The sequence below is a fragment of the Prenolepis imparis genome, unplaced genomic scaffold, assembly GCF_030444845.1.
Source record: "Prenolepis imparis isolate NDT839.2.m4 unplaced genomic scaffold, iyPreImpa1.0 SCAF_2, whole genome shotgun sequence".
In the NCBI taxonomy this organism is placed as follows: domain Eukaryota; kingdom Metazoa; phylum Arthropoda; class Insecta; order Hymenoptera; family Formicidae; genus Prenolepis; species Prenolepis imparis.
In genome coordinates, this window is record NW_028141160.1 from 13,182,395 (window position 1) to 13,210,110 (window position 27,716).

A 27,716-nucleotide genomic window follows, 5' to 3' on the forward strand; every position below is an offset into this window, starting at 1 on the left:
AGATTTTGTATTATCCTGATGTTCCAGCAATTTGATATCCTCTCGGATACAGCAAAGATAAACTTACTCGTCTATTCGACGAGCTCGTGGAAGAACCCGTGTCGTAAATAGAGAACTTAATCGAATACGTGTCAGAGAATAGCGAATGTGCGATCGACCAAGAAACGCGGCACCGCATTTATGTCGTTGGAACATAACGCCGAGATATAATAAAAATTCGAAATAAGAGATTCTATTATATAGAGATTTGCACTTTAGCGTTTTTTTTATGCTATATACACGTGCCATAATATTCGCGCGGCGAACTCGAACTAACAGTAGCACGATAAGTTCTGCGTATACTTCTTTGACATGTGACATTTTCCACGAACAATTGTCAGCTTGTATGATTAATGAAATTCAAAATTTATAATACTATAATGTATTTTGTAATTTTTTTATTATTTTAATTAATTTATTTTAATTTAATTTAATTTATTTTAATTTTTTTAAAATTATTTTAATAAGAAAGTATTTTATATCGACGAAGCATATCGATGCGATTTTTCGGAGCATTTTTATTTTACATTGAATTTTTGCCCGTCGAAATCCTCCCACTAATTGTAAATACATCTTGATGTTGGTTTATCTTAATTTTAATTTCGGGAATATCGTGCAAAGGCATTATTACATCGCACTAACATTGCACTTATAAGGTCCGTTTTATCGATATTCGCACTTGACTATCGTCGACGATCTACTTTCGATGTCGACGAAATGAAATGTTTCATTAAGACGTTGCAGGGTAATGTTTCGCGATACGAGATGATGGCCGCACACATGTTCATGTACATCTGCGTACATGTTCGCGCGGTTTTGAGTTTACACTGAAGATTCGGCTAATTGAGAGCACGCTCTGCTCCGATAAGCAGCTCGGCTTTAATCGGTTAGAATTTGGTCGATTGTTTTGAGATCGTCGTTAATGAGTGCCTTCTCTTGTAGCATTTACCAGCTATATTGTATTACACTTTTGGTGGCATACGTGCATCGCATTGATGAGTTGATTGGATTACTCTGGATTACTCGATTTTAGCTCGTTACGAGAGGTAGAGCTTTCATTTCTCAGATTGTCTAGATGATTAGCATCAGAAATCTTCTCTCTCGTTGCATCTATCTTATCTTACGATATCGCATGTGGTATAGCACTCTGGTGTCTCATATGAAATCGTACTTAAGCGAATTCGAGTCATTTTAAGATGTTTATTTGATTCATTTTTTTAAATATCTTAAACAAGAAATAGAGAAAAGTCTTTATATATAGAATTCTGTAAAAGCTTGTATTCAGAAAGAATAATTTTTTTCAAAAATTATTGTATAATTATTTCATTAAATATATGTTTATTATTATATGCATTGAATACAAAATTCGATGCGTACAATTTTTTTTTTTTTTTAAATATTTATTTTGAATCTTACTATAATTTAGATCTTATATTTTATATGTTACAGAGAGATCAATCTACGCTAGATAGTCAACTCCGCTAATATGCATCGATCGGTGAGTGACAAATTTTTATTTTGTAGTAAAAAACTCCAAGTATATAAAAGTAGCAGATGTTAATATGAATTATTTTAAATTTTGTTTTTTTTCAACTTCTATTTGTTGCATACAAATATGGATACTTCTATATGTACTTGGCGTTTTTATCTTTTTTTAAAAAGACGTTTTATATGCTATTTCATATATGTCTTGTATATATTTGTATCTTGTATTTATTCTACACATATCTTGAAAGTTCAAGAAACTTAATTTTAGATTTAATTTATCAGATATATTTTTGCTAAAACTTTATTACTACGGCAAATGCAAATTTATTTGATAAGACACGTTTTAAATTTTTACATACACACAGTATATCTTTCCGAGTTGAAATTTGTCTCCTACTTTTCACCTCAATATTTAATCTAACATCTTTTTAAGCAGCCATATTATGAGCATTCTATTTTGAAACTATTTAATCTACAATTTTGCCAAAAGCTCCTCTTTTTAATCTCTAAGTGGAAAACTTCGTTTATTACCTATTTGATGTATGTACAAAGTAGGAGCTCAATACAATTTCTATATAAATAGAATTTATCAAAATCTTTTAGAATCCAAATATAAAAAATAGAGGTTGTAAAATAATAAAAATAAAAAATAGAGGTTGAAAATAGGAACAAAATTTTTGACATGGAGATACACAAAATTTCGTGTCTCTATATAATATTTAAACTTTGAATTTAAATTTTTCATATAAAGAATATATTGGATTTGACCGGAAAATATATGAATATATAAATAAATAAATAAATAATATATATTTTGGGGGGATACATTTATATGAGAACCGACGAAATTTCAGTTTTTAGAGATGCATTTGCGTGTAACAGAGACAATATAATTTAAATCTTAGAAGGAAGAAGATATATAAACGATGTCAGGCGTGTACATATATCTTCTACATGCTCACAAGCGTTCCATTTTCGCACGTTCATCCCAGATTTATATCGTTCTTAGAATTCTCCAGATTTTTCTTTTGTATCTCCTTGCTCCTGTCCCTATTTCGTTTAGTTCATGACCCGTTTTCGGTATCATGTTTCATCTCTCACTCCGCGCGTGACATCTCACGCGCTCTCAGATCGATCGTTAAGTATCTTCGACTCGTTCGCATTAAGTGCTCGCTGCATAGAGTGCATAGCAGCATTTTCTTGCTTGAGAAAGCTATTAAAATCGACGCGATACTGGCCGTCTCGTGAAATAAATTTTTACTAGCGGTATTTAAAAGGAGTGCTGACTGTCAGTAAAATCTCGCGCGTCATTGCGTGAAGTTTTCTTGATGAATGATTTTTACGCGAGATGCTCTTTACGGTATAATTCTTAGAGAATGGTACAGCTAATGAAAGTACAGAAAATTATGTAGAAAATGTTGTCGAGGATACGAATGAACAAAATGTGCGACAATAAACTTTGCTGCCGCGATTTGATTATTATTAATTATTGCGCCGGCGAGAGCAGACGCAGACACTTATCACAAATCATAAACCATTAACTTAAGTACGAGAAAGAGATAGAGACAGGGAGAAAGAGAAAGAAAGAGAAAAACGTAAGTACTTTCTTGTAAGAGCTTGCCGGGTGACAATATCCTTGTAATCACTTTCATCCGAAATTGGAGTTTTCGAGCCGAGCTTTCGGGACCAACGAGAAATATCGCGCTGAGCCATGGATTTATAAGGAAAACCCCGTCCACAATATTCGCGAACTTTCGAAACGACTTTACTTCTTAATAAGATTCAACGTTCCAAAATGAAATTCGAAGCTTGTGTGCAGGACGAAGGTCGTTTGGTGGCGGCAGCGTGCTTTTGCAAACTTTCTTGGCCAAACTTTCGAAGCTTCCTGTGCCCTTTTTTTTTCCTAAGGAGTATATCTCCGGGCAGAACCTCGTGGAGGAAGTTGCGCATACACTGCGTTTCGACAGCGTTGCACATAAAACATTTTTTATTTGTCGTTCTTAACGCCAGTTTGTATTAACTTTATCGTGTTTTATGCAGCGTATCATTTATTGACAGAAATGGAAAAAATAGTATTTGAAACAGAAGATAAGAATTTAAAGAAAACTTTACAGAAGAGCTATGTTTTTCCTATTGAATTATAAATGATTAAAGTGCAATAAATAAGTTCTTAATTATTAATTAAAATCTTTAAAATATATTTTATTAATTTTATGAATTATAAAAATCGATATTTCATATATTTTTTCTTGTTAGAGAAAAATTGTAGCTAAAATATTTGAATACTATTTTCACGAATTTATATGAATATATATTTAATCGATTTACTTTTTTCTTACGTTTCTTAGATCCACATTTATTTATGTTTCTCAGTAAATTAATCAAATAAATATTTTCTATGTATTCATATTTATTTATTCTCATGAAAAATACATTTTTGAATAAAGTTTTGTTTAAATATAATTATTTAAATTATTTTGAATGAAAAGTAGATTTCTTTTAAATTATTTTATTTGTTGAATATATTTTACGCGTAAATGGAATTTAAACTACATGTCTGTATAGACTCGTGAATTGTATATGGTTATTTAAGAGAACATATCTTTCTAAATCGATATTGCTTTACTAGCACGAGTCGCGGAGAAAGGTAACTTTGTTGCAATTTTATCTGGCATTGATAAGTATTTATTGCCATCAGATACTGCGATCTCACTATGCTTTCCTTCGTCTTGTTGCATCTACACTTTCACAACCAGACCTCTCCTTTCTTGTTTCGCTTGTCATTGTGCTTTTCTCTCTCTATCTTTATTTAACCATCTCTCTCTCTTATATATATCTGCCTTCATGTCTCCCGGTCGGAGCTTACTAACTTTCCTCCCTCTATAACTCCCGCCAACTGTTATCGCCTCGTTATGTACAGGGTGTCCCCATTTCCGCGATCGCTCGAGCATTTGCCACAACTTTGAACAGAAGCTTGCAAACGCGCGAGCTTTGAAACGTGAAATTGATTTCTCGGTACCTTTAGATTATTATCGGCAGACGGCGCAATAATCTCCAAAATTTATACACACTTATAAATTCGGACCTGTATATTTGAGATCGGTTTCTGGACTGTGCTGAGAAATTACTCGGAAAATTCCGTATATATGAATTTTATTCGTAATGTAAATTGACTCCGGTGTTCTTGAATTAAAATGTAAGATTTATTTCCGCGCGCGTAAAGCCATGAATTCAAAACTGTTGCATATAGAACGAGTTTTTTCAGGCCGAAAAAAACCATGTAGTGACCGCGATATTTTCCACATCTCTCTCTCTCGTTAAGCGGTCGGCCGTTCGACGGAAAAGCGAAGCGGAATCGTAATTTTTCTTACATGCTACATGAATTTTCTCGAGAGTATTGCCATCGGCAATCGGCCGTGGACCGCGGCCATTGGTCGGGATCGTGAAAATAAAATACCGTCGTGGCGGTGGGCGATCCGGGAGAATCAGAGTTATCGACGTCGTACGACGCGGAAGGAAAATGAATGGAACGAAAGAAACAAGGGGTGGAGGAGCTAGAGCCTAGACGAGAACGAACGAACGGGGAAAAGAGAGGAAGAAAGAGGGCGACAGGAGGATTGGACAACATTAGAGGAAGGGGAGAGGGTGGATAGGAAGTAGAATCGAATGATTCTGGCTGGCTGATCAATTTCATACGCTTGGACCTCCTACGGCGAACTATCCATCACGTGGCATTTGACCCTTCGTTTCTTCGATTTTTCCTACCTCCAGCTGGTCGGCCGGCGCGCCCCCTAATTCCCAACCCAAGGCCCCTTTTCACCCTTCTCACGCTGTTTTACCCCGTTGGGAGATCACGATATCCCGGCGGCAACGAGGGCAGCGCCGATCGCTTCCGCCGTCGTCGACGTCGCGGCGACAAAACGCCTGCAAATTGCCAGCGAGTTACGAAATGCTGATCCCTCATGAAAATGAAACGAATCACCCTTTGTGTCGGCGACGTCTTTTTTTTTCTCCTTCTCGTTTCTGTCATCGATCTTTCTTCATTAGCGGCACCGTGGATTACCGTAGTCCGTGCCAGAGCGCATTGCACGTATACATATTTATATCGAAAAAAAGTTGCCGACGTTGCTGCTGTCGCTGTCGCCGTCGTGGTTAATCCTCTTTTGTTAGTTCGTGCTGTCAAAGCGCGTTTACGACTTTTTAATTTACCGCTGCGAGCATTAAAAGCAAAACCGTCGCCGACGAATTAAATTAAACAAAAAAAGTGAACAAAAAAAGAAAAACATCAACGCCCGGGTGTCGAAAAAATGATTGAAGCTTCTGTTGACAAAAAGTTTGCAATAGACAATTAGTTCTCTACAAGCCTTTAATTGGATCAGTCGTTGTGGATAAGATGTAAGTCGATTCTTTTCAGAAAATTTGATTAGAACTTATAAATAATCAGAATAATTGAATTTTTACTCTCTCTCTCTCTGATTCCCTTTTAAACCACACAAGAGATCGTACTACGAAACGCTTTTACGAGAAAAGAAAACCGATTAAAACGTGGAATTACATTGTAATGACGTTACGTTAGATTACATGAGCGTATACTATTTTGTAACAATGGACAATATACCCCGAGTGTGCGACCGATATTCGATGACGCGTGCAACTTCTGCAATGTGCGCAGAGGTCGGAAAACAGCAGTGACTTTGTGTGGAACAGTGGAAGGGCGGGAATAAACACATTCTCCGTGGTAGCGCGGTACGCGGGTTAGAACATGGGCTCTACACGGATTTATCCCCAGGGGCATATCCGCGAAGTTACGTCACTCATGGGAGCGATAGAGCGTCGAGCGTACGCGAACGTCGCGTCCAGAAGGAACGTATCTTTAATTACGGTGTATATCGTTGAGATTGAATGCGTGGTGAAAATAATACGGTGATTAGTTTTAATTTACGGTATTGATTTATAGGAAATAATCATCGTAAATGGATTTTTCAGGTGAATTTTTCTATAGAATTTTAGGATGCGCTTTTTCCCTAATGCTAATTTAATCACTTTTAATTTGTAAATCTCTCTATTAACTCGGTACATTAAGCGGATGAAATTTATATTCCATATATATTATAAGGGACACCTACGCTCTCTTTTATATTATTATACGCAGTAGTAAGTCAGAATTAAAAAATTTAAATTACCAAATATTATTAAATTATTTTCTTAATCTCATCACTATTTCGCAAATTGAATCACAACTTAAAAGCTGCCGCATGTCCGAATAGTCGCTTCTTAATTCTCTGTTAAAATTTACGTTAACGATGGTTTACTAGAGGGTAGCGCGGTTTTCACAAGAATTATGCAATTCCACTGATAGGAAAACCCTCGAAGACAAGCAAGATACACGACCCACGAACAGTTGTTGTTGATATATTATTCAGTTTTAAAGAGATCGTCCTGTTTAAACACACGCTACTCGCATGATATTCTATTACGCAAGGCTTCCCTCACGGGATTTTATCCCGCGAAACTGGTATCACACATACATACATACATACATATACATAAAAACACACACACATGCACTATATCTTGCATATGTGTGCCGAGTTGTTGCCGCTTGCTGTATGCTGCGCTACATAATTTCTATTCACACAAGGAGCTTGTATAACATTTACATAAATGAGCTTTCTGAAGTATGTTCGTAAGTTGTTCGCGTAATATATCGGTACAATAATATTAGTTTGTACTATATTTTGTACAATCAAGCTATCTTTTCTAATTAATAAATATACCATATAGCTACTAAAAATATATGCAATTAAAACGTGTTAGTCTTAAGAAAAATATGTTTTTTTCACAGTATATTTTTTAATTTGACTCGAATACATAACAGTTTATTTAAATTTATATTTCTTCTTTTTTCTGAATGCGTGTTATGTAACCAAAACTATACCGTCAAAATTCATCAATATAGTGAATGTGCGTATTTCATTCGGTCACATATCATGTTTCACTATGAAAGCTCTTTTTGCTGAGCTTTCGCTACGCGCTGAAACAAACATATGTGGGTGTACGTACACGTGCAGTAGTTGATATATTATATTAAATCGTCGCATCTCTCTATTTTCATCCTTGGTGTAACCGTGGTATTTTTATAAGATGCTATCATTTTAAATCTTCGAGATAAAGGGATTGCATACACAGTTTAATCGTCTCTACACACTTCACCGAGTTGTTCCCATCTTTTACTCTGACATTTCTAAGAGCGTGACTAACCGAATACAATTTTCAAACATGAATTGTCATTCTTTCAACTATTAGATGGTAAGATCACATTTTAAAACATCGCGTGATGAGTAACTATAGATAAAGATATGTCAATGCAAAGATAAACCAATTCAAAAGATTAGGTAAGGTATAGCGAGGCTATTTAAATAGATTAACTTTAATTATCAATTTTTTTAAATTGATGAAATTGCCACTAAATATAATACATACTTAAAAAATTATTTCCATTAAATCAAAGCTTAAAGGAATAACATAGCGTATTATTCAAAATATTTTATTACTTAAATTGTCCGCTGTATTTTACATAAAAATTACCATTTAAATAGAAAATTTAAATTTCCTCCGGAGAGTCACACTATTGTATCTTTTCAAAAAAAAAGTAAAATTATATCATTGCGCTATATACATATAAATCTATCTTGCAAATAAAACAAATTTAAATCAAGTTTCTGCGGACGAGAGAACATTTATATTATCTTATATTTATAATGAAAATAATTATCAAGTGATTGAGTTAATGACTTTGGCAATGTTACAAATTCATGTAGGTCAATATGTTATAGTATTAAATTATAAGCAGAAATAATAAACAATAATAATGAAATAATTTCATTAATTTGGAATGTGCTTATTTCATTATACTGTTTGTATAATGAAATCTTTAATAGAAGTAGAAAAAAGATACGTTGAAACGCAGGGGAAAGATAGCGGATAGTCGTTCAAAGATTGTGTTGTCAGGAAAGTTCTCGCACAGTACGAGAAAGAAAGAAAGATAAACCCCTGAAAACGATTGTTTGCGTGAGACGAGCAAGTTCTTATTACAGCAGGGCGTAATCGCATTGCGTAATTGGAAAGTATATTCATGGCAGGAAATTCGGTGTAACATTTTATGATAACTTAATCCGCTTGCAGAGGGGAAGAAGCAATCGCATTATTGCAATGTAATTATATAAGTTCCAATTACGCAAATTGCCGCCGAGCAAATGACTGTTCTCTCGAAGGTTCGCCGTGCATAAAACAGCGACAAGATTATCGGTCCGGCGATAAATGCATCGCTGATCGCACAAATCCATTAATGATCGCGCGCGCGCGAATATCATAAATTCCGTTCTTTCGGGAAGACGTGCACCGGAATGCGTCGAAACGTGAAGAGAGACACCGGAAAAGCTTGGCGCGTCGAGACATTGGTCGTAGCAAGTAGCAGGTAACCGATCGGAGTAAAAGAAGAAGAGAGTTCAGGGAGAAGAAAGGAAAAACTTGCATGTGAGAGAGAGAGAGAGAGAAAGAAAGAGCGAAAAGAAACGGGACAGAGACGGCACGGTGAGATCTCTTGGCAATTTGTCTCACCCTCTCTTTCTCTTTCTCTTTTTCTTTCGAACGGCCTGCTCTCTTCTCTCTCCCTTTCTCTCTCATTTTCTCTTTCTCTCTCACTCTCTCTCTCTCTCTCTCTTTCTCTGTCTGCTCTAGCAGGGTAGTAACTATCGATCTAGCGAGTCCGTAGGGTGTGGTTGTGTTGGCCGTCGTCGCGACGCCTCCGCCCTCACCCTGTCCTCTACCCTCTTTTGCCAGTCAGATCGAAATACGTTCGGCACGTGGCCCCCCGCACTTCACTGTATGCGCTTTTACTTCGCAAAGTCGGGTATGCTGGCTGTTGCTCGTCCACTGATCTACCCTCGTCCAACTACCCGGCCTTGAACGGTTCACGTGACTAGGACACGCGATGGCGAAGTCAGCAGAATATTTTACGAAGTATGGCACGCGTCCTCGCGGATTGCGCTACACGAATCGATATTATGAAAATAAAAGTTGCAAACAGCTGCCGAACATTCCGAGCCTGATAAAACGACGTTTTTGGAATATTCGGGCAATGATGCCCGGTATTCTTAATACTATTGTCCAACTCTGAGATATATAAGCAAAGTTCTACGGATGTTACAAAGTTTCTCTTGTTCTCGTGCTACTGCTTATACTTTTCAAATCTTTCTTCCTCTAGATAATCTTTTACTCTTCTATAATATGTAAATTACATTTTTTTTATTTCTTTTATCTTCTCTCCTTTTTTCATCTGTTTTTATTAAAAAATTTTTTAATTTCTATTGTTACAAACAATAGTGGTCACATTTCAAATACAACCCATTAAAAATATTAACTAATATTCAACATAAATTATTATTTTAGATTAAACTATTTAAAGTTTAATAAGTTTACGTAAGAAATAACTGACATAAATATATATTTTAATTTTATATACTATTTTACCCAGCATCTTTAATTCTATTAGAATTCAAAACGTGACATTGACTGCAGCAAATTAATTAAGAGAAAAAAGCAGAGAAAGAGAAAGAGAGAGAGAGAGAGAGAGAGAGAGAGAGAGAGAGAGAGAGAGAGAGAGAGAGAGAGAGAGAGAGAGAGAGAGAGAGAGAGAGAGAGAGAGAGAGAGAGAGAGTGAGAGGGGGGGGGGATTTGTAATAAATTATTTATTAATATAGAATTTAATCGCGGTAAGTTGTTTAATAATACAGAACTTACTCACATGTGCTATTATGTATATTGCTATATACCTACTTCACATAACAATATCATAATTAGCAATAATATGAAATACTGTTTAATTGACATAGAAATGTTTCAATTATCGTGCGGAATTTTGAAAACATAGTGCAATTACTCCATAGATTAACGGAGGGCAACTGTCATAAATAAAGAAGAACAAAAAAAGACTAGTGAAAGGGTTTATAAAGAGTTCTTCAAGGTACAGACAAAACGACGAAGAACTTAAATTATTATGGTCATGGTCATGTTTACAGTTGCAAAGCATTTTACGACATGTGTCGGAATACTTCATTGAATACCACATCTCATCCTTAACCTAACTCAATCTCAAGAACTTGGCCATCCATTCCCTTTTGGTGCCCTGCTCTCTGTTGTCAATATTAAAGCCCACACGCGAAACAGCGTATCAACGCAAATATCTCGGGTGCATCCGCATATGTGGCTGCGCTTTAACGGATCGTTTACACACGCGACACACATGTAGCCCTGAACTGTGTGTACAGGTGCAGATTATCGTATGACATGTTTGAGGGATTTTAGATGAGAAGGGCAAGCAGAATACACACACACACACACACACACCCACACATATATTTATACTAAACATTTCCCTAGAATTAACTAGATTATAAGATTTGTCACTATAAAATATTAAAATATATTAAAAATAAGAAGGTCAATCAATAAAATATTTATAATAATACACTTTATAAGCTTCATATGTATGCATTTTTATATGCACAATAAATCGACGAGTAGTTATATATGTATATTTTGAAGTTAAATATTTGCTATTTGCTAAAAACGTACATGATAAAACAATTATCTCAACAGATTTGTTCGATATGGCAATCTTTATCTCGAAAGTACGCTATAAAATTATGGATAGTATGTCTAAAAATACGTCAGATAATAATTGATTAGATGAATTATTATTACAAAAGTATTGTAAGTACTAATTTGAGTAGTACATATGTAATTTTTTTTATTTTTTTTTATAATAAATAATTTAAAAGTTACGTCAAATATGCTCTTATTATCTAGACTGTATAGACTCTAAATTAAAAATATAAATATAATTCAGATATCAATAATTTATAAAAATAATACATTTTATTGCTACATCATTTGCGATTATAAAAAAAAATTGAAATTTTTATATACTGATGACTCGCGTCAGAAAAAAAAACTTTAATTTTTCTGATATTCCTTATTTTATATATAAAATTTTCATAAATTTCATTATTTCTTATATTGTAATGTAATACCCTTTATTATAAAAAATTAACTAACACTTACCCTAGTATGAGCCACAACAGCAGAACTGTAATATTCAATGTTGTAATCTGAAAAATACAAATATATCCAAATTACTTAAAACAGTAGAAAATATTTAATATTTAAAAAATAATTATTGAGTCTAATTTAATTTTTTATTTATTTTATTTATAGTTACAAAATTATTAAAAAGTTTTTAGATATGTTTGATAAATAAAAATATAATTTTGGGATAAATAAATTAAATAATCATATAAACTTAAAACAATGTTGAAATATATATTTTATGTATAAAAAATTAATTATATAAATATATTAATAATAATTAATCTATATAAATATATTAATTATCTTACAAATAAATCTTACAAATAAAAATATGCATTATATATACGGATTACTATCGTAAAGAGTAACAAGTAATTAATCTTACAACTAACAAATAATAAATAAAATAAGTTATAAATAATTCACCTCATGGTTTCGTCACTTGACATCACCCTAGATCCTAGATCTTATCTCATGTACTTATTTTTTATTGTTCTTTCATAGCACTAATATAGTCTGAAATTTCGATTAATTACGATCACGCACGCATTAATCACAAAAATATGGCAATTATACGGCATTTTACACGGCATTCTTGACATTAATCATACATGCGCATTTTATTATCTTATGACTAGAAAATAATGCGAAAACACTATCATTCGCTCGACATTTGATAATCACGCGGCTAAACAATTCGTGCATTTGTTGCAGCAATGCGATCTCTATTGTAAACAAATTGTACATGCTCGCATCTTAGTTAGAGCAATTTTATTATTTCGCGTTAATATATAAATAAATTAATATAAATTAATATTATAAAGATGAATGAATGCGCGCGACGAGAGGTACAAACTACCTTCCCACTCGACTCTCACCGTGTGAATGACAACAAAACGACCGAGTCTAACGCGTTGTATTTACATTCCGACCGCTATTTACATACCATGCGCGGTCGCCTGGTCGCCTGGTTATCATTTGCATGGTGAGACTCGAACGGGAATGTAGCGACGTGAGGCGCTCCGTATCGTATTTATCTTTAATTTTAATTTGTGTGTGTGCGCGCGCGTTTGTATTCGATTATAACATGAAATAATAAAATTGTTTTAGAATGCGAGCATAAGTATATTATTTATTAATAATATTAGTAGTATTATCACGATATGTTGCGCGAAAATTATTCAGTATCGAGCGGATGACAATTTTCGTATTAAATACCTATAAATTAATAATTATAAATTCTTTTTTTACTAGAATATGAAGTAATGAAGTAAAATGCATATCATGTGATTAACATCGGGACTGCTGTATAAAGTGCCGCGTAATCGTTGTATTCTGTTGATTAATACGCGCGTAATCAATCGCAGTTAATTGTGAATGTAAGTGCCATAGAGAAGTATTAAAGAATAAACATGAGAAGAGAAAGAGAAGGTCCAGAGTGACATCAAACGACGACGGAGCAATCATAGAATGAGTTATTTATAACTTATTTAATTTATTGCTTGTTAGAGAAAGTTATGAAATAATTTGCTTATTTATTTTTGTGAGCTGACAATTCATTTAATTATTGTATTATTTATATAGAATTATATTTTTAGAAATTATACATTTTTTTAAATTGTTGTATTCTTTAAAAACTTATATTATGTATTTTGTATTATTATATTATGTATTTTATATATATAACTCCGCTGTGTTGTGCATTGTATTGGTAAGTTTATTTTACAATTTCGAAGTAATGAATTTATGAATATTATATAGGTATAAAATAAAGAATATCAGAACGCGAAACCGAAAGATTAAATTTTTTTAATGCAATTATTAATACGTAAAAATATTGAATTTGCAATACTCTCTCTCTTACACACACACATACAAAGATGTAGCAATAAAATATATTCTGCATTATTTATTCTCATAAATTATTAATAATTATAATTGATATCTGAATTTAATATTTATTATTTATATTTATACTTTATATTATATCAAAAAATAATTATAAAAATATAATTATAAAAAGATACAACAAATTGAAATTTTAATCGATTTAAATTAAAAATAATAATAATAATAGATAATTATATAGATAAATAATTATATCATATCTCAAAAATTCATTGGCCCATCATGAATTGTTTAACAAGGCAGATAATTGCAAATAACTTTGAAATATATATATATAAATAGTCATCGATTTATTTTACATACTAGGATGCAAAACTCGTCAAATATAAGTTATTATTATTGATTGATTTGATTTATCAGTATGTACAAATATATATACAAATATTATATACAAATGCGGAAATTAAATAGTGTATGTAATTGGATGATAAAAATTTATATGAACTCAATTGGCGCAATTTCTATTTTTATATAATAGGAAAGATAAATTTAAATGATAAATATACTATAAATATAATAAAGCAATACTTTATTATATGTTTGTCTCTAAAAGCACGCACTTGTCCTTCATTTTTTTTTTTTTTTTTTGAAAGATAAACTTTAGCTTAAACTTAACTTAATTTAGGTAATTAAAAATTTAATTTTTAATAAAGCAGCTTATGTCTTGTAAAGAGTACAAGCTTAATTAATCTTTACTGCTTAATTTGCTTCGAAATTATAATCTTGTTTGCAAATTATGCAATTAATACTGTGCTTTGTAAATTATTACGACTCAAAGAATCATTTATCTGGACAAATAGATTGTTGTCAACACAAATTTATGAAAAAGTTGAATTACGCAGGATATCATATATATATATATATATATATATATATATATATATATATATATGTATATCGAGTCCATGAGAAATTGTAGTTAGTTGTAGGTTTGACTCGTAATTTGTTTAACACGACAGTTGACAAGTTGCAACGGCAAAAACTCACATCAGATGTGTTCGGTATTTATTTAGCGCATTTGTTAAATTTATTTTACTAAAGAAATTGCATTGAATGAAAACTTTGCACAGGCAAAAATTGACTTGGCATTAAACGAATAATAAAATTAATAAGATTGCATTCCACGTGTATCAATTGGACATACTTTACACGATATAATAGATATAAGGGAATTATTGTACTTATATACTTACAATTTTTAAATAACATTAACTATTATTTCTATTACTTGAAATTTTTTAAAACTTACGACAAAGTTAACTTTTCTTAATTATAGCGCAAGGTGTAATGTTTTAGCATCTTATTATGAATTATTATCACATTATTGTAGACGCTCTCATCGTTCGCTCTTACCCAATCTACAAGCACAGCAATGAAGGGTTTACCCTTATCACATCCGCGCGCTAGCTTTCCCATCCTTATATATATTTCCAATTATCCATAAACCACGATTCGAAATTCCGCAGTACAGCGGCTTATACGCACAGTCTGATAACGTGGCGTCCGCAAAACCGTAAACAGCCCTTAAACGCACCTTAATCCTCATCGTGGGGCTTATATCTTTTCCCCCACGTTGCGCCCACAGGGATTGCCTTTATAAATATCTCAATCTTCTGCCCGCATCGCGGCGATCGATCGAAATGGCGCATTTGCGAATCCGTTTCTTGTAAGCATAACGATTTGGATTGATGATTTTATTTGACGATATTTTTATTTCGTTTACTGACCGCACGAAATGCTACGATTATCATTCTTACAGAATGACGAAAAACATATTTGCGTTAATATAAATTTATGCGAAGATTGTAATAAAGAATGGAAGCATAAATTTGAATAATAATATAATTAATAGAGAATATATTCTGCAAAAATCATAAGCTCTGTCATCTTGCAATCGTTTAATATAAACGATACAGTTTTCAGATTTTTTGGATTAGGGATTATAGAGTTATTAACATCGCGTTTGTTGAAATTGTGAACTTGTTGTGAAATTGTGATCCTTTAAATTTTGCTATTTTCTAATTTTTAATATATTGAATCTTAAATACTGAATTTACTTCATTATCAGTATTTTATGTTGTTGTATACTTTTGATCTTTTGATTATTTTATTGAAATTCTACCTTTATAAAAATTCTTGGATTTTCTTAGATTATTAGATTTTTGTTATGTTGTTTTTCTGTTTCGTTTGTTACTTTTTACATTTAGTTTTTACGCGATCTTTATTTTAAATTCGTAAAATCTCGCATACATACAGAATACGATTATAATTTTCTCTTCAATTATAGAGCTATTTAAATTCACTTTAAATACAAAGTTAGTAAGTTAAAGTATAAGTATATTTTTTAAACGTAATTTACTTTTTTGAATCTTTCACTTATATCGTTCGTCTAATAAGAAGATACGAAGTTTTTTCATACATTGCATTAAAACAGGCACTCTGCCACTCGAATCACGATCGGTTCTCGTTGAAGGCATTTTACCGGTGCAGATTAGCAGTGACGCGTGTATGCAACGTCGAGAGCCAGAGGCGATTTCTGACCGGCGACGTAACGAGCATGACACGCACTATTAAGCGCACCGAGAGACAAATCCCTTAAGCCAATTTACGTGGCTAACTCGTCTCACGATCTTATCCTCTCGGTAATGGCAATGGATAATGACGAAAAAACTCTATAAGCACCGCGCTTTCCGCTTACAGCGAGGTACGTTTATTTCTTTTGTCGTTGCGACCAACTGTGCCGTGCGGATGCTACTATCCACGGTGTTTTCATTCCCCAAGTGACGTAACCTATTAAGGAGGGGAAAAGTGGAGAAAAAAAAGGGCGAGCGAATCTTCGAGCCTGTCGGTTATGGGCTCGATCATCAATCTTCATGGCAGACCGGAAGGTTTTCTAACGCGTTCGCGTTGCGTAAAACGCTTTTCCTGGAGGCGGCGGAGGAGGCGGGAGGAAGCACGGCGTTCCGAAGCTTGTCATGATAGTATCATAATTATCGTTCGAACGGTGTGAAGACGGGCGAGTCATTGTAGACATTAAAATTAGATGGTCGAAAAGATGCGGGAGATACGCATGATGTTTTTTTTTTTGCAATAACGGTGGAAGTAGGCAATTGAAAAAAGAGCGTACAGAAAGCAAAAGAAAATGTTACATATTGCAACTTTAATGAAAAAAACGAGAACGAAATTAGCACTAGGCGGATCAGAATTGCTAAGGATGAAGTTACCTCGAGACGCAGGGTGTAATCTTTTAATTAAGGCATCTCATTGTAAATGGGAATTCTACGCCGCAATGCAACTGCGGAAGTACGAGGAGAAACACGGCTTCCCTCCGACCTCTCCCCTTCACTGTTCCATTATTATGCAATACTAAATTACCTGCCATGTGTCGCCGAGTTTGAAATTCCCTCACAGTCATGACACGTAATCGAAAGGATATGAATTTTGTAAGTAAACAACGTAACTAATATAATTGCGGAGAAACGTATTTTTTTACGCGAGCGTATCATAAACAAGGATTTAATTAACTTATTATAACAAAAATGTTTAATTAACTGCAATGCATCTTTTGAAAAAAATGTTTAATTTTCTTGAGTTTATAATTTATTTGTTTTACAAATATCATTGAAACGTACTTCTGATGCAAGCTATACGTAGTGTTAAGTATCATGAAAGACAAAGAGAGATACGAGAGGCCCGCAAGTCGAAGCGGGGCTAATCTTGAAGGACCTAAGTAAACCGCTTCTAATGGATCCTGTCACTGGGCTTCAGGTTGCTCGCATTTTGTGTACTTCACTCTGGCGGACTGCACAGTGACGTTAATAATGGGGGAATCTAGTGTGAAGGGGTGACAGAGTGTTATGATAGCCGGAGGAAACAACGGAGGCTTCTGCGAGATTCTTGCGGGGTCTTCGTAAAATTAATGAGACCGTCTCAGAATGTCTCGAAGATAAGCGACATTGTTCGTGTTCCCTTCCCGATCTTCTTCATCACGTTTTTCAACTTGCGCATCGCGATAAACATATGTCGCTAATAATGTCAGGAAGTTAGTTAGAAGCTTAATGATGCTGTTACATCGTTAGTTTATATATATATATTTATATGCCGTAAAAAAATAGTTAGTTTATATGTCGTAAAAAATATCTTAACAGAGCATTATCGAATTGAATCGATCGAATCTTTTATCTTGCACCAAAACTTCAAAATTGTTGACATGCGCGAAAATTCACAAGTATGTGTAGGAATATACGACAGGTACGCTCCGTGCATCAGGAAAAGCGCGCACAGCAATCAGAGTTTGTTCAAAGTTGCGAAAACATAAAACATCGTGTCTACGTACTCAAACTCGACGAGTTTTCGAAGCTTCTTGTTCTCAACAGTAACGTTCTTTCCTTCTCAAGGATTTAAGTCTTTATTTTAACTTAACAAAAATTTTCAACTGACACATATTGATATGTACAACAATCCGCATAATTAATCGCAAATTAAGAAAACAGCAAATGCACTAATTCGCTTTCTAGTAATTATAATGTTTAATGAAATGTGATGATGTGATTAATGGCATATAAAAAAGTTGAAAAAATAGCAACATAATAGAAAAATTTTATATATACAAATTTTTTGTTTTTTAGAAATATAAGTATATTATAAATAATGAAAAGAAAATATATATTTTCTATGCAAAAATATAATCATGGAATCTTGGTATTAGAATATATTTTGAGACTCGTCTGCTGATTTCTTAGATTTCTGACTAGTCCTAGATTTTTTTAATTAGAGATATTTAGATATTTAAGATGTTAACACATGTTTTTTGTAAGAGTGTTATCATCTTTTGCTCCCGACTTCGACTTTGCGTCGGTTTTGAACGACTGCCCGTAGTTGGAATCCTCATCAACAAACTTCCTCGTTGTTGAATTACCGTCGATCCTAATAAGTCCCCCATTGACACGAGGTAGGGAAAGGCATCCGGGGCGTGGTCTGGAAGGAGTAGTGCCTTGAGGTGCCTTGCTTCGGTAAAGGCGTACCGGCGTCGTGTCTCTTCGACAATTCATCCTGCCGTCGCGACCCTTTGTGAAACGGCCGGGTTATTGACGCCCCCTTCCATCTCCCCCCTCCCTTTTCGTCAACGACGTGAGGCGGCATATACATATATCGCGCACGTATCTCGAACTTGGGATCCTCGGGATGACGGGTGCAGATATATTCGATCGTCGATAGGGAATGCTATCGTTCCCTAATCCTATTCGGTCGAGTATTAACCTCTCGCTGCCGTTCCTTTCCCAAGGTAACATAGCCCCGAGCTCGTCATCCTCTGCATTTTGGCTCGATAGTGCTGTATTCTGACAAGTCGTAAAAATAATAGAAATAAATGTACACTCGTAATTTTAATAATCGAAAGTTTGGTGATAACTTTTAGATATTGTATTTTTTATACTTTTGTCTATATGCATTTTTTTTAATCTGTAAAAAGTATCTCTTACATACGTGAATAAAAAAATTTCAGACTTGAGGAATATTATAGATGATTATAGAACTATACATCAAGAAATGTCGTGCCATTAATAGCACATTTTTCTGCAGTAACGATCTGTTACATTCGAAGGGTGAATCATAAATAACTCTCAGCACCACTACAATTCATCGTTTATACCATCATATTTCTCTCCCCTTGTCTCGTGACATCACCAGATCGCGATCAGGTCAAAAAGCGAAAATTTTCTCGTCGATATATAGCGAAACTGCAATGGCAGATGCATAATGGCATCGCGGCGGTAAAATGGCAAGTGCAACGATTTCGTTGGGCAATGTGCAGGGTTGAGATAGATCGAGGGTAACGGGAAAACGAAGGAGGTGGAGATGGAGGACACAGGGCGGCGAAGATATATACCTCGCAGTCTCCGATCGAGCTATCAAATTGTCGCACTGCGGTAGTGGTGTAGGCAGAGTTTTAGTCAGACGGTCGCGCGGCCAGGCAGGCTGACTAGAAACGGGACGCGACTACTGTCAGCAGTGCGGAAAGAGCGAAAGAGAGGAACATCGAAAGGGGGTGGTTGACGAAGACGCGGGGGAAGGGGTGACGTGAGTGGCTACCAGAGAATCGTCGCTTACGATCGCAGCTTGTTTCCGTCGAATACTCCTCTCTCCAATGGCATTCCATGGCACTCTCTAACAATTCTGTTTCTCTCTTCCCCCCCCTCTCTCTCTCTTTTTCTTTCTCTCTCTCTCTAATTCTGTGCTCTTTCCTTCTCCTTCTCCCCCGTCTTTTTCTACATCCAGGTACTCCCTACATTAGTCTGCCTCCGTCTTGTCCTCTATTCCTGTCGCTCTTCCTTTCCTCCAATCTCTACTCCTCTCCTCTCGAGCCTCCACTCGACTCCCAAATACTGCAATTTCAGCCTTGTCGCCACTACGGCACTTCAACTACGAAATGATAAATTCCTAGCCCGTCTGCCCTGCCTCGCCGTTTCTTCCCCCATCCCTCGTCTCGTTGCCTACATCCCCTTTCCGCCAGCAAGCGCGTTCTGTGTTTCCAGCGCGGTTAAGCTCGTTCACTCAATTGACTCAATTGGCTAGATTGCTGCCTTCGTAACTGCGTTTCTTCGCTTCTATTGCCTTTATAAAGATACTATTGCGATAGAATGATGGAATTACATGTAAAGTTCCTATCGTTTTTGAAAGTACAATTCATAATTCTTAACAAAAGATCGCCTCATTATATGTATTACCTTTATTCGCGTATTGTAAAATTATTTGAAAATTTTCCATTGCAAAGCATAGAATCTCTGAAATGCAAAACTATTCTCGCGAATATTTCTGATAGACTCACGAACATCCGCTGTGCCATGGGAGAAAGGCTTTGCTTTAGTATTCCTACGGAAGATATACGCAAACTGCCGAAACTTCGACCTTCTCTCCTCGGCCGGCTTGTTCGATGACTTTAATCGGCGGGATGCTCTAGCTCGATAGGCGGAATCGAGGTTAAACGAGGCTACGTCCTCGAACGAACAGTCGAAACTTCCGGGTAAACAGAGAATGGCCCGGAGGTTCCCATTCGGATCGATTAACGAATATAGTATGTGCACACGCGACAGGAAGAGCGAGGGAAGACAATTGAACGTATGAGACGAGAATAGAGAAGGAGAAAGGAAAAAAGAGAGAGGGGGAGGAGAGAAGAATAAAGATCTGAATAAGGATAGAGAACACAAGGTGCGCTTTCGCTAAGGATACACGAGAATGGAGGGAGGAACGTATAATGAACCATATAATAACCACTGGCAGAAGTGTAGAATTCCCTATAGCCGGTCGTTTTGAGAAAACCCATTAACCCATTTGCTCCTTGTTTGCTCGAGGCACTTTATGTCACCGATATACCTGAATTCGCACTCATGGAATACGTATTAGCCACGTACTATTGCTATGAAACTATTAAGCCGCCAGACTCATATTTCTTGAGTAGGTTTCATTAAACTGGCCTAAAACGTAAATATTTATCGAAAATATAGTAAAGAATAAGATCTCCTTTTATATATAATTTTATAAGATTTCATATATATGTATATACATATATACACTGGCGGATCCTGGGGAGGTTTGGGGTTAAATGGCCTCCCTTGCAAATTAAAACAGTTTTGCTGAATTTGTTTAAAAAATATAAATAAAGAAAAACAAACATTAAAGAGCTATCGACGTCAGGATCTGCTAGTGTATATATATAAGTATAAGATACACTGTAAATTATACTCATTACGCATTCAAGGAGTTAAGTATAGATTAAGTCAGACATAGGACGAAATAATGAGATATTTTCATTGCACGAAAATAATTAGGCGAAATTCTTTATATCTATATAATATATATATAATATATTTTATATCTATATAATATATATTATATCTATATTATATCTGTTATATATATTATATCTATTATATATATTATATCTATTATATCTATATTATATCTATATAATATATTTTATATCTATATAATATATATTATATATATTGTATCTATATAATATATATTATATAGATATAATATATATTATATAGATACAAAGAATTTCTTGCCTAATTATTTTCGTGCAATGAAAATATCTCATCATTTCGTCCTATGTCTGACTTAATCTAAACTTAATTCCTTGAATGCGTAATGAGTATTATTTACAGTGTATCTTATACATACATATTGTATATATTATATAGATATACAGAATTTCGCCTAATTATTTTCGTGCAACGAAATTATCTCATCATTTCGTCCTATGTCTGACTTAATCTAAACTTAACTCCTTGAATGCGTAATGAGTATAATTTACAGTGTATCTTATAATATATATATATATATATATATATATATATATATAATATAGATATAAAGAATTTTGCCTAATTATTTTCGTGCATGAAATTATCTCATCATTTCATCCTATGTCTGACTTAATCTAAACTTAATTCCTTGAATGTGTAACGAGTATAATTTACAGTGTATCTTATGCATACATATTGTATATATTATATAGATATAAAGAATTTCGCCTAATTATTGTCGTGCAACAAAATTATCTCATTATTTCGTCCTATGTCTGACTTAATCTAAACTTAACTCCTTGAATGCGTAATGAGTATAATTTATAGTGTATCTTATACTTTTATATATATATATATATTTTATATATATATATTATATATATATATATATATATATATATATATATAAAAGTATAAGATACACTGTAAATTATACTCATTACGCATTCAAGGAATTAAGTTTAGATTAAGTCAGACATACGACGAAATGATGAGATAATTTCGTTGCACGAAAATAATTAGGTGAAATTCTTTATATATATATATATATATATATATATATATAATATATACAATATATATGTATAAGATACACTAGAAATTATACTCATTACGCATTCAAGGAGTTAAGTTTAGATTAAATCAGACATAGGACGAAATGATGAGATAATTTCGTTGCATGAAAATAATTAGGCGAGAAATTCTTTATATATATATATACACTGGCGGATCATGGGGGGGGGTTAAATCCCCCCCCCCCCTTGCAAATGAAAACAAATAGTTTTACTGAATTTGTTTAAAAAATATAAATAAAGAAAAACAAACATTAAAGAGCTATTGACGTCGTTGATCCTGGAACAGAAACTGCTAACCAAGAATCATGAAACCAAAAATATTAAATAAAATAATTTTGCAAAACCCGCCCCATTATCGACGTCAGGATCCGCTAGTGCATATATATATACTAGAATGATGGATACTTAAATAAATGACATCGCAGATTTGAACAACTAATAGTGATATATTATATCAGATTATGGATTATAATAAATAAAAAAATTGTGATTATTTATATAAACAATGTTGAAGAGGTATACAGAATTTTTAATTCTGTATATTTTCAACTCAGATTATTTCTTATTACAAAAAAAAGAAAACATCGATTTTTTTTCAAATGTGATTATTGCATATAAAATATTATGTATTTTTTATTTGTTTTTTAGATGCATATTATAAAAAAAAATTTTTATATGACTAAAATTTTTGTAGTAATGTTAGCAATAATATTTTTTTAACTTGCTTATTATATAAATTTACGACTGATTTGATAGTTTAAAATGTGCTTATCTTTAGTACTAAAATATTTTCTATAATAAGTAAATTTGGAAGAGTATTTAATTTGAAAAATTTTCAATATTGAATGTTTAATTTCTATATAAAACACACTAATGATTATTATGTTACAATATAAATTAAAGCACAATTTAACCATATTCGTTTTTATTCTATTTGTTAAAAAGAACTTTCGTCTTTTTAATATTCGGGAATCTTTTATTAACTAAATATTGATCGCATTTAGAGTTTAATTTTTGTAATAAGAATTTTTGAATTATTTGATCCCTTCAAATATTTAAGTGCATGAAATTCTTGAAAACTTTATCTTTAGCTTGTTATTAGTTAGATTGTTATAAGTATAATAAAAATTTGTTAATCAAAGTAGGATGCAGCTGTATGCTCTAATGAAAAAGAATGAAAGCATCGGCTCTTTATCTTGATACCGTGCTCGTTCCAATATCGTATTCTCCGAACGTAACTAGGTCCGCATAATATGCCAATCGATATTCTCCACGAGAGGCGGTTGCCATAACCCCTTTTATACTATCGATACGTACATCTCGACGTATGGAAGCGTGCGAGGTTCTTTACGCGTCTGTATATTCCGCGGGATGATAAGTTCTGGAAAATTTAGTGAGCCCCCTGCGAGATGACAAATCCACTTTTCATGCGCCTGGAAGACGGAAATGTATCGCACCGCTGGAAATCTGACTTTTGAAATTCCGCGAACGGCCTCGCCATAAATTCGGCGAATGTGCCTGATATATTTATAGATATCGTGGATAGAAGAGGATTGTGCATGAACCCGTATCACGCACTAAAGTTATTCTCGTAACAAGTTTGCGTTCAATAAGTCAGACGTATATTCTGATTCACGATACGTTGCACCGTACGTATCATTGCGATACTGCCAGATTTCACCATACAGTTCAGCAGGTATTATTATGGTAAGATATCGCTATAATGTAAAACACACGAGTATACGATGCGAACTGATATGCGCATAAAATGCGAGCTGACGAGAATCGTATATGGCGTTGAACGTTTTCATTCACGATACATACGTTTCTTTCAAAGAATGGAATTCGATTTTTCAACAAGCCGGATAACATTGCGTCGCCCATAAAAAAGTCATAACGCCACTGTAACAGTTTATGAAATTTAATATTTGATCATATTTTTCTTTTATTTTTTTCAATGCGCGATGTATAATGTTCACATACATATGACGATATTCAATCTTAGTAATTTTTCCATCGCGATAACAAACATTTCGCTAGTTCCGTACTCTTACTTAGGTCTAATATCTTTTAGACGATATCCTTCAGACTTATCCTGATCAATTCCGTGATAAATATCGACACGGACTACAGCTATTTATAGGAAAGGTTGGCCACGAAGAAGGGCGATCGCGGGGGAGGGTGATTTTTTTTCATGCAAGAGGGTTGGCGCGACAGGACGGTAGGGGGACAAGGGGGAACGAGCAAACAGAGAAGACCGGAGGGTGGTTCTGTCAGGCCGCCTCCATCAATCTTCGGCAAAGGGATGACGCTAATACCCACGAGGAAACGTCTTCCTGGTTCCTTTATCCATAGAGCATTCCGTATTCTACATTAGAGTGTATGGCGTCTGGATAAAACTCGGGCCGATTTCTAGATTCCATACACGTGTGTGTAAATTTATTCTTCAGAAATCTATGATTATCGATTTTGTGATATTTATGTCGTCCTTATTAGAAAAATAAATTTTTGACTCGTATTTTTCAAACGAAGACTACCGAAGTAAAGAGTTTGTTATTTGACAGGTGTGCGATTCAATGTAATTTATCTTTTAACGCATTTATGTTTTTCGCCCTTTTCACAGACCATTCTTTCAAGAATGAATATTTAGATATTATACATATATCTCCCTGCCTCTCAGATATGTTTACATGTCGATACGTTTTGAATGAAGACACGCAATATAACGTCACAATCGTGCAAAGCAGGCGGGAGGAAAATTTTCTAGGAATCATTTAAGCTTCATTCCGTCAAAGAATTAAAAGAATCGCAGATGCTGCAATCGCACGGAGTAAATGCGCCGTCGGGTAGTCGCGGCGTGAAAGACGGGAACCGTAGAAAAATGGACTTTTCAACTTATTACTCCTAGAAGCAGATTATCCGTGATTGCGCTCACCCGAGCACCCGTCATGAAGCGGGCGACTTGCCGCGAGGAAAGGAGGACGAGAGGAAACGAGAGAGGGCAAGAGTCACCTCGCGCGATTTATCAATTTCACAGGGAGACGAGGGAACTTTTTAAATTACAACGCGCTGATCAGCCTCGTCTTTCTCTCATTTCCCTTATCTCCTGTCTTCCTCCGCTAGACGCGCCGACTTCCTTCCTGGCCTTCCTGCTGAGTAATTTGCTCGACGAGACGCGTTGCGGGGACAATAATTATTATGCATCAAAGGGAGCAACTGCCGTTAATCTAATTTGTTCATTTAGAAACCATCGGACGTACGATGTCTGTATAGAACTGCATCTATATCGAATCGATTTTTCTTCAGTCGTACAGACGACAAAGTATATCGAAAGATTTGTCGTGCGCGAAGGGCATTCTCAAGAAAATAGGGAAGCATATATATTAATGCAACGACACGCATTCTAGTAGAATCATATTTTCGGCGTGTACGAGGGATTTCTCGCCGTCGAGAGAAAATCATAAATCGTACGAGACAGTACCTTACTCCGACAGTAAGCTCGCAGATTTGTGTACTACGTCGTCGTGAATCTGTCTCACGGATGCATGCATGAGATTTGCTCGTCATGCTATCTAAATCTTAACTAAACGATTTTCTAAGGGAATTGTGTGTATTTTGCGTCGGACGATGCTTGTCCTTTTTTTTATAATCTTCTTTTTATTGTCAATATTACTTATTTTCTCTAGATCAAAATTCCAATTATGCAAAATCCATTCAAAATTAAATGAAGAATTAAATTTTCGTTATTGGTGCGTGTGTTTTTGAAGTTAAAATTTATTATTTTTTATTGTTTATAACTTAAAAACTATTGACTTCTTAATTTTATTGTTAAAAATAAACGATATTTGACGTTTTTCACATGAATTTATGGAATGTCACGGAATCGCGGAAGCTATAAAACTGAAATTCGGTGAGTGTTTTCAAGTTCATCGAAAATTTCGTGCGAATACGCTTACCAAGCGTTACTTTGCCAAATCTGTGACCGGGAAATCGCCGTTTCGGCGCGAGTCCCGGACATCACCGTTGTCGATCGTAAAGAAGTTTCTGAACGACGCGTAATCGGAATGATAGCTGGAGAAAGGGTTTCCCAAGCATAGGTATAAACGCGCGGTACCTTTTTACGGTGAAAGCCTTTGTTCGATTTCAAGTACCCGTTTCCTGTACCTTTTACGTAGCCGGCTAGCTCGATACTTTTATTCCGCGATGGTGGAAAAGCTGGAATCAGATAAGCGAACTGCCGCCAATGGAGAAGCTGCGTCAGACATCACTTCCAAATTTAAAAGCGCTAGCTCCGAAGCGATCGTAAGGTTAAAGCGATAGAAAGTGGGTCGCCACGGACAGAAAATGCGAAAATGCCTTTTCTCACAAAAGTCTCACAAAGATTACGATATGCGAATATATTTTCTATGGGGTTTAGAATTTAGAAATTCTCTTTGGACTCGTTACATTCACTTTTCGAAATATTGTAGAACAATTTATTTTCTCCAGAACAAATAAATTTTATCAGATTTCGAAATATTTCGCCAATTAAAGTGTTGTTATCTTTGAAGCAACTTCGGGGTACGATATCTTTCTGTCACATCTCGGAAATTAAGTCAGGCTCGTAATAAGTTGCTTGCCCGACACTAATTGCCGCTAATTGATTCAAGAACGTTTAATTAAAACGGATTTTCTCTTAGTTTCGTCTAAAATAATTTTCACGTTGACTCAATGTTAAGAAAATTGTATATTTACATCGTGACAAAATATTCTAATTATTTCATAACACTTGACACAATGAATTTCGCGGCTAATTTCTCTGTTGTTTATATTGCAACCATATTGCAATTTTTAATGATTTATGCTTCCATCTATTGTTTGACACATATAAATAGTGTTCGTTAATCGTCTTGTTTTATTCGAAGAAAATAAAAACAGACACCGCGAATATATGTATATATATATGCGCGTGACACTAAATGTTTATTTCAATATCATGGATATGATCCGTTGTTATTTGCTTTGGATGGATGGCTTATATTTCCTGGTGTGGAACGTGCCTCGTAGTTGGTTCCAAGGATCACGGAAACCACGAAGCTTGATTACATTTTGCTATATTTATGGCAGGGGAATCCTCATTTTATTGTGAAAAAAATCTCTGTTACGCCGTATCTCGGTAACGAGAATGAGTTTATTTATAAAATTTAGGAAAAATTATCTTTATAAAATTATCTAATCATGTTTTCTGAAATTTTATAGTCACGCA

At 34.4% G+C, this 27,716-nt stretch overlaps 1 protein-coding gene across 1 annotated transcript in view; it reads left to right on the forward strand.

The window, feature by feature from the left end:
• Urm1 (Ubiquitin-related modifier 1) overlaps positions 1-27,716 on the forward strand; it is a 123,644-nt gene that overhangs the window by 74,572 nt on the left and 21,356 nt on the right. The window contains exon 8 of the transcript XR_014427092.1: positions 1,489-1,537. The gene's annotated coding sequence lies outside the window, so the exon portion shown is untranslated. The remainder of the gene's footprint in view (positions 1-1,488; positions 1,538-27,716) is intronic.